The 9,853-nt window shown below is 42.1% G+C and overlaps 1 long non-coding RNA gene across 1 annotated transcript; it reads right to left on the bottom strand.

The window, feature by feature from the left end:
• Positions 1-398: 398 nt before the first annotated feature.
• LOC108641775 lies at positions 399-3,746 on the bottom strand. Its single transcript, XR_001922249.3, has 3 exons — positions 3,426-3,746; positions 2,292-2,407; positions 399-702 (listed from the first exon to the last, which is right to left on the bottom strand). It is a non-coding gene; the product is annotated as an uncharacterized LOC108641775 (long non-coding RNA).
• Positions 3,747-9,853: the final 6,107 nt, after the last annotated feature.

Genomic DNA, 9,853 nt, shown 5'->3' with positions numbered 1-9,853 from the left:
TGTGCTGGGCTCAGCAATAAGAAGAAGGACACAGATACATACAAACTGACTTTAGTTCTCCAAACAGGAGAAGGAGGAAAAAACCCACGTTGAATCTTTGATCTCCACAATAGTGCAACAAGCTTCCTTTCTGTATTGTATGTGAATTTATAAATAAGACTCATTATTTACCGGGGGAAGTTGATGCAATTCTCTGAGCAATGGGTCCTGAGATAAGAGTTTTGGCTACTGTATCTTCTGCTGGGCTGCTTACCTTGCCATTTTTGCAACACGGCTGTTAAATTACTCCAGCGTTAAGCCCTTGGAACAGTTGATTTTCTGAAGGCTTATGGAAAACACAGACTATTCTGTATTTCCAAGGATTTCTAGGACAAATGCATTTGTATGTGGCAGAGGTATGTGCTCGAAAGAGTTGTAAATGTTTAAACAGAAAGTGGCTTTAATTTAGAGGAAGATAGAAAACTTTACACTTTAAATGTATTACTTTAAATACAAAGAAAAGCCTCTTGCACCTCCTGGGTACCTGCTGATTCTCAAGCAGTTTCCCAGAAGGCTTCCGGCTGTTGAACCTGTATCCTCTAGTCTTCAGGAAGAGGTTACAGAGCAGAGAGTGACTTCAGCTGACACAGCAGCCATCTGGGATCCCCACAGGATGGGAGGGACAGAATATACCTTCTCCTGGTTCCTGCGTGACAGCCTGCCCTGGATGAAGAGAGAAGCTTGGCCTCAATTCCCACGTATAGCACATTGAAAATGTTACATCCCTAAATCATTAAGGCACTCTGGTACCTGGGAAAAAAACAGCAACAAAAGCCTTGGCAAATGCAAAACAGATAGAACCCAAAGGCTTTGAAGTGTCAACACAAACAAGTATACGTGTATATGTGTGTGTCCACACATGTGTATATTTAATATACATACAAATATGTATATATATAAAGAGTGAAAAAAATGTTAACTCTCCAGCGTTAGTTTTGCAACCAATGCATGATTTTTGTGCCTGTGGCTGGCAGGTTGCACAACTCCCTGCAGTAGATGAAACTAATATTGAAGTGGCTTTTTAAAATGAGCTGAAGAGGATCACAGGCTGCTGGTCTGGAGGGAACAAGCGTCGGAGCCACCGGTGTGGAGCCAGGCAGGAATGAGCAGTGAGGCTGCTGACTGGGCCAGGCCAGTGGCATGTGAGGCCCTGCATCAAGGCAGAATATTGCACCCACATCCAGTTTTCTAAATGGTATTAAAAATTCACTGCCATGTTTTTAATTGAATTTTAAAAGAGGGAAAGCACTGTACTTCTGGGAAAATAATTTGGGTAAGTTTGGACAACTATTTGTAACAAATAATTCCAACATTGGGATATATAGAATAGATGATAAATTTCTTGCATGAGTACAGACACCAAAGAAATTATTTTATTTAATGTCGCACTCATTTTCTCTTGTATTTGGTGCTACTGCTATCCTCACACCTCTCATCTTATTCTACAAAAAAAAATGTAATTACTCAAAACATTTAGGCCTAAACCAGAAGTGATAAATGAAGAAATCAGCTTGATGCATCTAGCAAAAGATGAGCTCACATATTTTGGCTTTAGGAGCTGCTATCACTGTATATCTACTTTCAACTAAATTGACTTCTTCTCTTATTAAACCTGTTCAACTAGTCTTGTTTATTATTTTTTAAAATATAGTAATTTAAATATTAATTAACTCTTTGAACCTCAATGTCTATATTTTTAATAACATTTTAAAATATATACACATACCTAATTTTTCCACTGCGGTTTATGAAGACAGAGGGTTTAAACTGATTCAGATTTCTAAAAACCAAACTAGCATACATGCATCAAGTTGTTTTCAGAAGTATAAATAATAAGTATTAGAGCAGAGCTTCAGTGTATGTGTGATTCTTCAGTAGCATTGTTCATTGCTTAACATTTGAAATTCTTGTTTCAAACAATATCCACATAAAGTTAATTTTGTTAGAAGCAATTTTACTACATGAATCAAAATGCTTCAAGGCAGAATTTGCATATACAAGACTACACCTCCCTCATCTCCACAAATCTCTCTTACCTTCCTTCCCTAGATTTAAAGTCTACCTATGTATGCTCTGGCCACGGCTTTAAATGTGGACTATTTATAAGACAGCAAGAAATTTGCCCCCAAATTCTTGGTTAAGCAGTGAGCAGCTGACAGCTGGAGCAGAAGAGCTGAAAGACACTGTTAATGTGGGAAGTTTCACTGAGCCAGTACCTGGAGACAGATAAGTGGCAAAGATAAGTTACATACTTCAGAGTCTTGTCTTTGTCTCTCTCCCCAGTTTCTCTCCAGTTCTCCCATTTCCCAGGCATGAGAAGCTCAATCCAAAACATGAGTTATGGGAAGCAGAGGCTAATGGCAGACTTCTTATTTAATTAAAGGAGAAAAGATAATTAGGATGATTTCTAGCCTAAACTATATTAAAAACCAAATTCATAATGAATTCTGGCACTAGGCAGACTGACAGTTTTCAGACACTTCTGTGCTTAATTTTAACTGCAGAACCATCCCTAGTATTATTGCAATAGTCTTCTATTCTTGCCATGGACACCTCTGCAGCTTTTGAGTTTCAGAAGGCAGTCACAGGCATTCCCAAGCAATAAACAGGTCAGTGTTCTGAAAAAAAGTTACTTGGATATTTAAAAAAAAAAAAAGTATTTCTGTAGGGACCAATTCCCACACACTGTTTGTTTGTTCAGCACACAAAAGGAAACAGCACTTTGTTCTCCAAGAAAGCCAGCACTGCCACAGACATCGTTACATCAGCTCAAGGTCCCAGTAGGGCAATTGAGATGGCTCACAGATATTTTTTCCAGCCTGTGCAGAGCTGACCAGTCCCGGAGAGCTTTGATGAGGTTTTTGAGGTTTTTAAGGTTTTTAGGGTTGAGACCGCCGTGCACGCAACACATCTGGAATTTCCATGAGCAGTAGGTGGCAGGATTCTGGTTTCAGATTCAATGTTGTTAAATACAGTGTTAAATACAAAAAGCAAAGACTTGGGTACCTAACACTGAACTGCACGAAATTGCTTCTCCTTGACAGGCGGGATGGTCTTGCTGCTGGAGCAAGCCCTTATTTTGCTGGCCAGAAATGCACCTCAGTGATAACCCGACCTGAAGCACATTCCCCGTGCACAAAAACAAAGACGCTTCCTGCTCCTAAATGTTTTGCATTTATGCCAACAGGCAACATGACTCATCCCATTTACTTTTAAAGTTTGCTTTCCCTTCACAATGGCTCTCTGGCTGACCTGGTCTAGGTGGATCTCTCCTGCTACGATGGGCCAGACCCATGGTAGTGCCCAAGCCCATGTGCTGAAACACTCACAGATCTTAGCAGTGCAGGAAACTGTGCTGTACTGGACTTATTTGTCCTTTTTCTTACTTTGTATCTTGAAGATGAAGCTGCTGTAGTGTGGCTCAGAGGTTATTCCTGTAAAGCATCAGCATTACTTGTCTTCCACACCCCTGATGAAGGCACAGGGCACGTGGCAGGAGGACCTCACGGTGCAAAGGCAATTGGGCAATGGCAGCCTGAAAACCACAGCGCAGTCTTTTTCTTACTTCTCTATTCCTTTCCTCTCTGCTATATATAAGAACATTTCTCAGAGCACGTTTCCCCCAGTTACATGCTCTGCCGACATTGCACAGGCCTTTTGTTGAAGCCGTGGTGGTGCAGGGCAGGCACTGCAAAGAAGTCATTTCCTGCACTAGCGAGTTCAGGCTCCGAGGTGGTACAGCAACCACTCCATGTTTGCCTGCCACTTCAGCACTGAGACACCATGTGAGCTTTCACCTGAAAAAGGCACAAAAAGGTAAAATCCAGATGGAATTGCAGAGCCAATGGCAACCCCCCCCCATGGGTGCTTTTGCAGGCTGAAGTAGACAGGTTCTAGGCAAGGCTAAACAGAAATCAGGAGATCATCACTGCATCCTCAAGCCTTGCTTCAAAGCTGGAGTTTTAAAGCATTTTCAAGTTTGAAGGAGATTTTTTTATTGTGCAAACAAAAGAGCATAAGTCAGCATCACTTGACATGAAAATATATTTTTCAGTAGTCCCAGTGGCTCACATAGGCGTGGAGCAGGGTGGGGCAGCAAAACACCCAGAAACACCATAACATTCAGGCCACTAAAGCTGGTTTTGAAACAGCTATTGAAACACCCTCCTTTGCAGTTCCACCTTTCCCCTGCAGCCCTCACTTTAAAAAGGTCTGTTCATAAATGCACAAAATCTGTGGAGGCTTCTCCTATCACTTCAAAGGAAAACCTCAGGGAAAGGCCTTTCTCTACATGCTTTCTTACCTACGTATTTACATTTCAGTAAAGGAACTGTATAGGTCACCCTAACCGTAGACTTTGCTGGTGACACTTCTCTACTGTTCCCTTGAAACCAAGTTTTGCTTTCAAGTTCAAAATGAGAGGTTTTTCTCTTCCTGCACACAGCTGCCAACCGCTTCTTGAGCCTTCTGAGGCGCAGCATGTTTCCTTCGCTGGGAGAGGGGAATTTCCTCTTTTCAAAGCACCGAGTCCCTCCCCACACCCCCGTCGATCCCTGGTTACTGTATACAGCCTCTCAGAAGACTGATAAAAATGCAAAATACAAACTTGTTTGGCCCCTTTGTATTTATTCAGTTGCTTTGCTCATTAAGTGTACGTGTCTGAACCTTCCTTTCCTTGCAGGGGCATGGATAAGGAGTTAACATCAGCACTTAACAGCAAAAGGGAGCCCAGTTTCTGCTTTGCTTCCCTCCTCACTCCCCAGTTGCCCATAAGTCAGCACCAGAGATTTCCAGTGTCTTCCCTTTGCAAAATGAGAGCCCTGCTAGTCTTTAGTGACTTATGCCTACTTATGTCTTCTTTCTTTTGCCTCATTTTTACTAGGACAGTAGAGCTGGCACATATGCCATGCTGTGCTGTTTTGGCTTTGCCATACAGCTTTTCATGGGCATGCAAACAGACAAGGTCAAGGCTCCCAAGGGGCCTGGGAGGAGCTGAGTCATACACTGGAGAGAAGTCATCTGTAACTCAATAGTTAATAAATGATGCTAAGCAAATCAGAGACTACATGCAAGAAACTGTTTAGAAATACATAAGAAATTTGTAAATGCAAAATTTATATCATTATATGCAATACATATGGGCTATATATTGCAAATAGTTCACAATATATGACTAATATAGAATTCATAAATGTACAATCATACAATTTATAATTTTCTAATATAAACCCTTCATACATATGCAGTATAAACACTTCTGAAATTTTATAATAAAAAATTTATTTGGTAAAGCTGGCTAAGAGCTTTCCCTGCAATTCCTGAAAGTACTTTTCACTCGAGATCTACACAACCCAGTTAAAATCTAGTTTATAGTTTCAGCACATTCAACGTGTAAAAAGTTTGCCTATAAGCAAGCGTTTCCAGAAGCAATGTGTCTGGGCCTTATTGTTTTACTCCTCAGACAGGAAAAGTATTGTATCACAGGCATCCTGAGCAGCTGCTCCAGGGAGGGTGAGTCTGAGGTACAGTCTTTCTGCAGTGCTGCCTGTCACAGCAATTTCTGCTAAGCTGCTGCAAATTACCCAGTTCAAGAACACATCACAGGGCAAATGTAAAACGAAGCACAAAAACAAACAAAAAAAAAGAAGGAAAGAAGGAAAATAAAGGAAAAAAGAAAGAAAGAAGAAGGAAAATAATAAAGAAAAAAAGAAAGAAAAAGAAAGAAAAAAGAATAGATAAACAAAAAGAAAGGGAAAGAAGAAAGAAAAAGAAAGAAAAAAGAATAAATAAACAAAAAGAAAGGGAAAGAAGAAAGAAAACGGAAAAAAAATATAGAACTTCAAGCTTCTAACTTTAAAGCAGTTTTCCTTATTACTTCTTTGCATGTTTCTTCCCACATCTCTTTATCCCATTCCAAAGTAGCCAAACTTGCCTAACATCCACAGTAGCAGAGGAGCAGAGCTGAGCTTTGATGTTGTGCTGTGGATCTGCATAGCTTCATGTGAGGAGATAAACAAGCCCTCAGCCATTCCTGCTCCCTGAATTTCATGCTCAGGGTGTGAGTGCTGGACTGCACAGCACAGCAGGAGACACTAGAAGGGAAGAAGCAATGCTGTGCCCTTCCCAGAGCAGCGTTTCTGCAGCAACACCACAAGCATACATAAAGTATCAAGGGGCTTGGATGTGGGACCATCCATTTGGGGCCTGGAAGCCCCACAAGTTAGATCATTTTTGTTGATGCAGGCTGTTACCTCTCAGTAGAAATACCTTTTAGAGTTGTTCTCGAAGATACCACTGACAGCAAGGTCATGGTGAGCTGCCTCTGGGCTTCATCCTGTGGTCTCCGGGATTGGTTTCCTGCAGGATCTTACAGATGGAGGAAAATGGGGCAAGGCAGAGAGAAGAAACTACAGTGAATTAGACATGTTTTGCACAACACACAGCTAGTTTATTCACAGCTGTCTACCTTGCAGTCTAGTCTATGCAGTCTAATCTAGGGTGTATTTGCTCTCTGATATATATGATACAGAACAAAATAATTTAAAAATATTAGGGGTAAAATTAACAAATACACAGATCATTAAAGAAGAATCTGGTTTTGGTAATGAGAATAAGACCTCCACCTAAACTGATGGAAGCTGGAATCCTTCCTATCATGCTGGCAAGGAACATGGAGGCATTAACGATATCTGATAGGATATTAAGGCTGTGGGCTATCCCAGGCCTCCCTAGTATTACTACAATTTCATGTTCCTTTAGAGCACATATTTCAACTGCTGTAGCTTGTGTGTGATTGTTACTGAGCTGATACCAACAGCCCCCTCACCTGTCTACTTTATGTGCCTACACTGGAGTCCTGCCTTGGGGGACTGGCTCCATGTGGACATCAGCTACTGCAGGCTGGCGACTTATTTTAGGGATGAACACCCCACACAAAGTTCACAGTGTGAAAAAGAAAGGCATACAGACATTATTATCCTGGTTTCTTCCCTTTCCCTCATTCAAAGTTGCACCTGTCTGCTGTCCCCTTACATCCTTCTCCACATAAATCCTCTGGAAGGGATTGGATGGTGCAGAGCACTTGCACATGTGGCCGTCCCACCAGCGTGAGCACATCACTGTGCTCCTTCCCAAAAGGAGGTCAGCTGAGCAATGGCAGCTGAGTCCCATCCATGTTTTCCAGCCCAACCAAACCTGGTGACTCTGAAGGATCAGGTCATTACAGGGCTTTCACTAGACCAAAGGGAGTAGTTTGCAAGCCCAAACTGATGGCTCTGAACTGGAGACTCACTGGGATTAGGGGAGGATGGTGGGACCCAGCTGGGCAGGCATCTTCCTGCTGCCACAGCCAGCTCTTCCTCTCCTGTGCTTTCTAAGGCCCCTTTGAAAAGCTTTCAGGGAGGCAGAAGAAAGATGAACAACTCTTACACCACAGTTTGCTTGTCCTGATATCTTGACAACCCCAGGAATTGTTCTGACTTAAAAAAAAAAAAAATAGGCTTTGTTTCACTAGCTTGATAAATTATTTTTTTCAGGAAACAAAGTTTCCTCTAAATTTTATCTGTTGAAATTGTAGCAGCAAATTCCATCTGCAACAGCTTCAGTGGCTGTTCCAACTCTCCATTCAAAGAGCTCTCATTTCTAAAGCTTGCAGAGAGATGTTTACCACTGGATAAAACCACACAATTTGGTGACTGTAGAACCAGAATTAGATGACTGCATGACATGATTTCTGAACCTGAGTCTACTGTCCTCTCAATATATGTGTTTCTTTTATCTCATCTTTGAGGAGGCCGTTTGAAAGCCATCTCAAGTGGGGACAGGGGAATGATACTTGGAAAACCTATTTTTCCACATTCTACCTGAAAATTAGGATTTATTTGTTGTGTACATCTAACAGGTTGATTACAGTGCCAGTATGAGCTGAGAAAGGCTGCCCTGTGCCAGTGTAACTAACATACTGCTAACTAAAGGATATTTCCCAGAACCACAGAATATTCTGAGTTGGAATGGACCCGCAAGTGAACAGCCCACGTGGAGATCAAACTTGGTGTTATCAGCACTGTGCTCTAACCAACTGAGCTAATCTCAGGGTACTTCTCAGTATTAAAACAGCCACACAGTTGGTTCTTTTAAAATACCTGTCTGGGAATGAGGGATGCACTCCAAGTGGTTTTGTGTCCAACTCCAACGCTCTGCAATAGCCTTCAGGTCTCACGAAGCAGCAGGTTGGCAGAGGGGTGTGCTAGTGAGCCCTCTTCATTCTTGGGTTCCCTCCCCTCATTAAAAAACCAGCTGAAGCAGCATTTCACATGTGTGTGCATGCAGCCAAGTTGTAAAGATCAAGGCTGTGGGCAGGGTTTTGCATCATTAGCAGCCCTCTCTGTCACAGTACCACACAGTACTGAGAGAGTTCAAGGTAAATTATGCTTTTCTCAGCAAAGATCCTAGGCAGCTCGCCTCCACAGCAACCTCACATACAAAATCAGAAAGGACAACACATTCAGAGCACAACAGACCATTTATCAGTCCCTGTCTTGCACATTAGAGCATGAACTGTGAACCTGTGGTTTCTGGCTTGAGGTGCTGCAATTAGACCAGGGGAGAGCAAAGCAATCAGTGTTGCTCTAACATCTCACACTAGGTAATAATACACCTAGTGTATTAAACACATCACAATTACCATGCTAATTATCCGTGAGAAAAACAGCCTGTGAGGTGCCCAGCCCTGTCTTTTCCTGGGAAGCAGGGAAAGTACGTTCCTGACTCAAGGTGTCTCACAGTATTCAACTTTTTTTCCTGTTTTCAACAGAAGTGCAAAACACTGCTTTGCAGAGGTAGGACTGAGCAAAAGGCTTACATTTCTTCATTCTTCTCTGTGTTTTCCTTAGAGTCACTGGCGGATCACTGAGGGCTCATTGGCTGAGAATGGCAGCACGATGATACAAAGCTGTTTTACGGGGCTCTGCCAAGGCATAGCCCAGAGTACACTCCCTACATTGATCTCCCAATCATCCCTGGAGTCAATCCAAAAGCCAGAAGCCCGTGAGAGTATATGTGTGTGTCTGTGTTTGTGTATGTACGTGTGCTTTTGGGAGGCAGGGGTTGTGCTGTCTTCCCCTACACACAGCTGTGACCTTGTCCTTGCCGACTTTAGATGTTGCTCTTGGGCTTATGCCCCATTTATCCAAGTAAAACTGAGTCTCATTTACTAGATGTTGATCTTAAACAGGCAGTGCAAAGGAAATCCGAAGGCTGAGGCACTTCTCATCCCTACTTTTTCTCCCTTCCCACCCTTGTTTGTGGGAAATAACTTATAGTGTAAAATCTTGGTCTGACACTTCTTTCATGGTCTTTTCCTTCCACATTTAGTGACCTGTACTTGTTGCTGCTTAGAGATCTCCAAGAACAAAGCCTGCATTTGCTGTGCCACTGCACTGGTGTGTTATTTACCATATTACACTTCTGCAATATGATTTTAATAAATTGAAATGCAAAAATATTTCTCTACAATTTTACAAGACTAATTTCAAGCTGCGGTAATAAAAGGTCTCAGTTTTTATCTGTGATTTCAGCATCATGAGCTTCACTGTTTGCACATAGGCTAATTCACATGTGAAGATGCTGAGCAGCACAGAAAAGATTGATCTTGTGCTTACTGGATTCACTGTCAGCTTCCAGATAGCACAGAAATCTGGGAAGGCTGCTTTGGCTGGTAAATTGGAGGAACTAATTGGATGTGTTCTTTCATCAGTAAACAGTATCCAATTCTGAGCAGAGCATTTTGAACGAGCAGATGAATTTTGGTCTGGAG

The sequence above is a fragment of the Manacus vitellinus genome, unplaced genomic scaffold (genome assembly GCF_001715985.3).
Source record: "Manacus vitellinus isolate BGI_N305 unplaced genomic scaffold, ASM171598v3 scaffold_8_pilon, whole genome shotgun sequence".
Lineage (NCBI taxonomy): Eukaryota > Metazoa > Chordata > Aves > Passeriformes > Pipridae > Manacus > Manacus vitellinus.
This window is presented reverse-complemented; position numbering and strand designations above follow the sequence as displayed.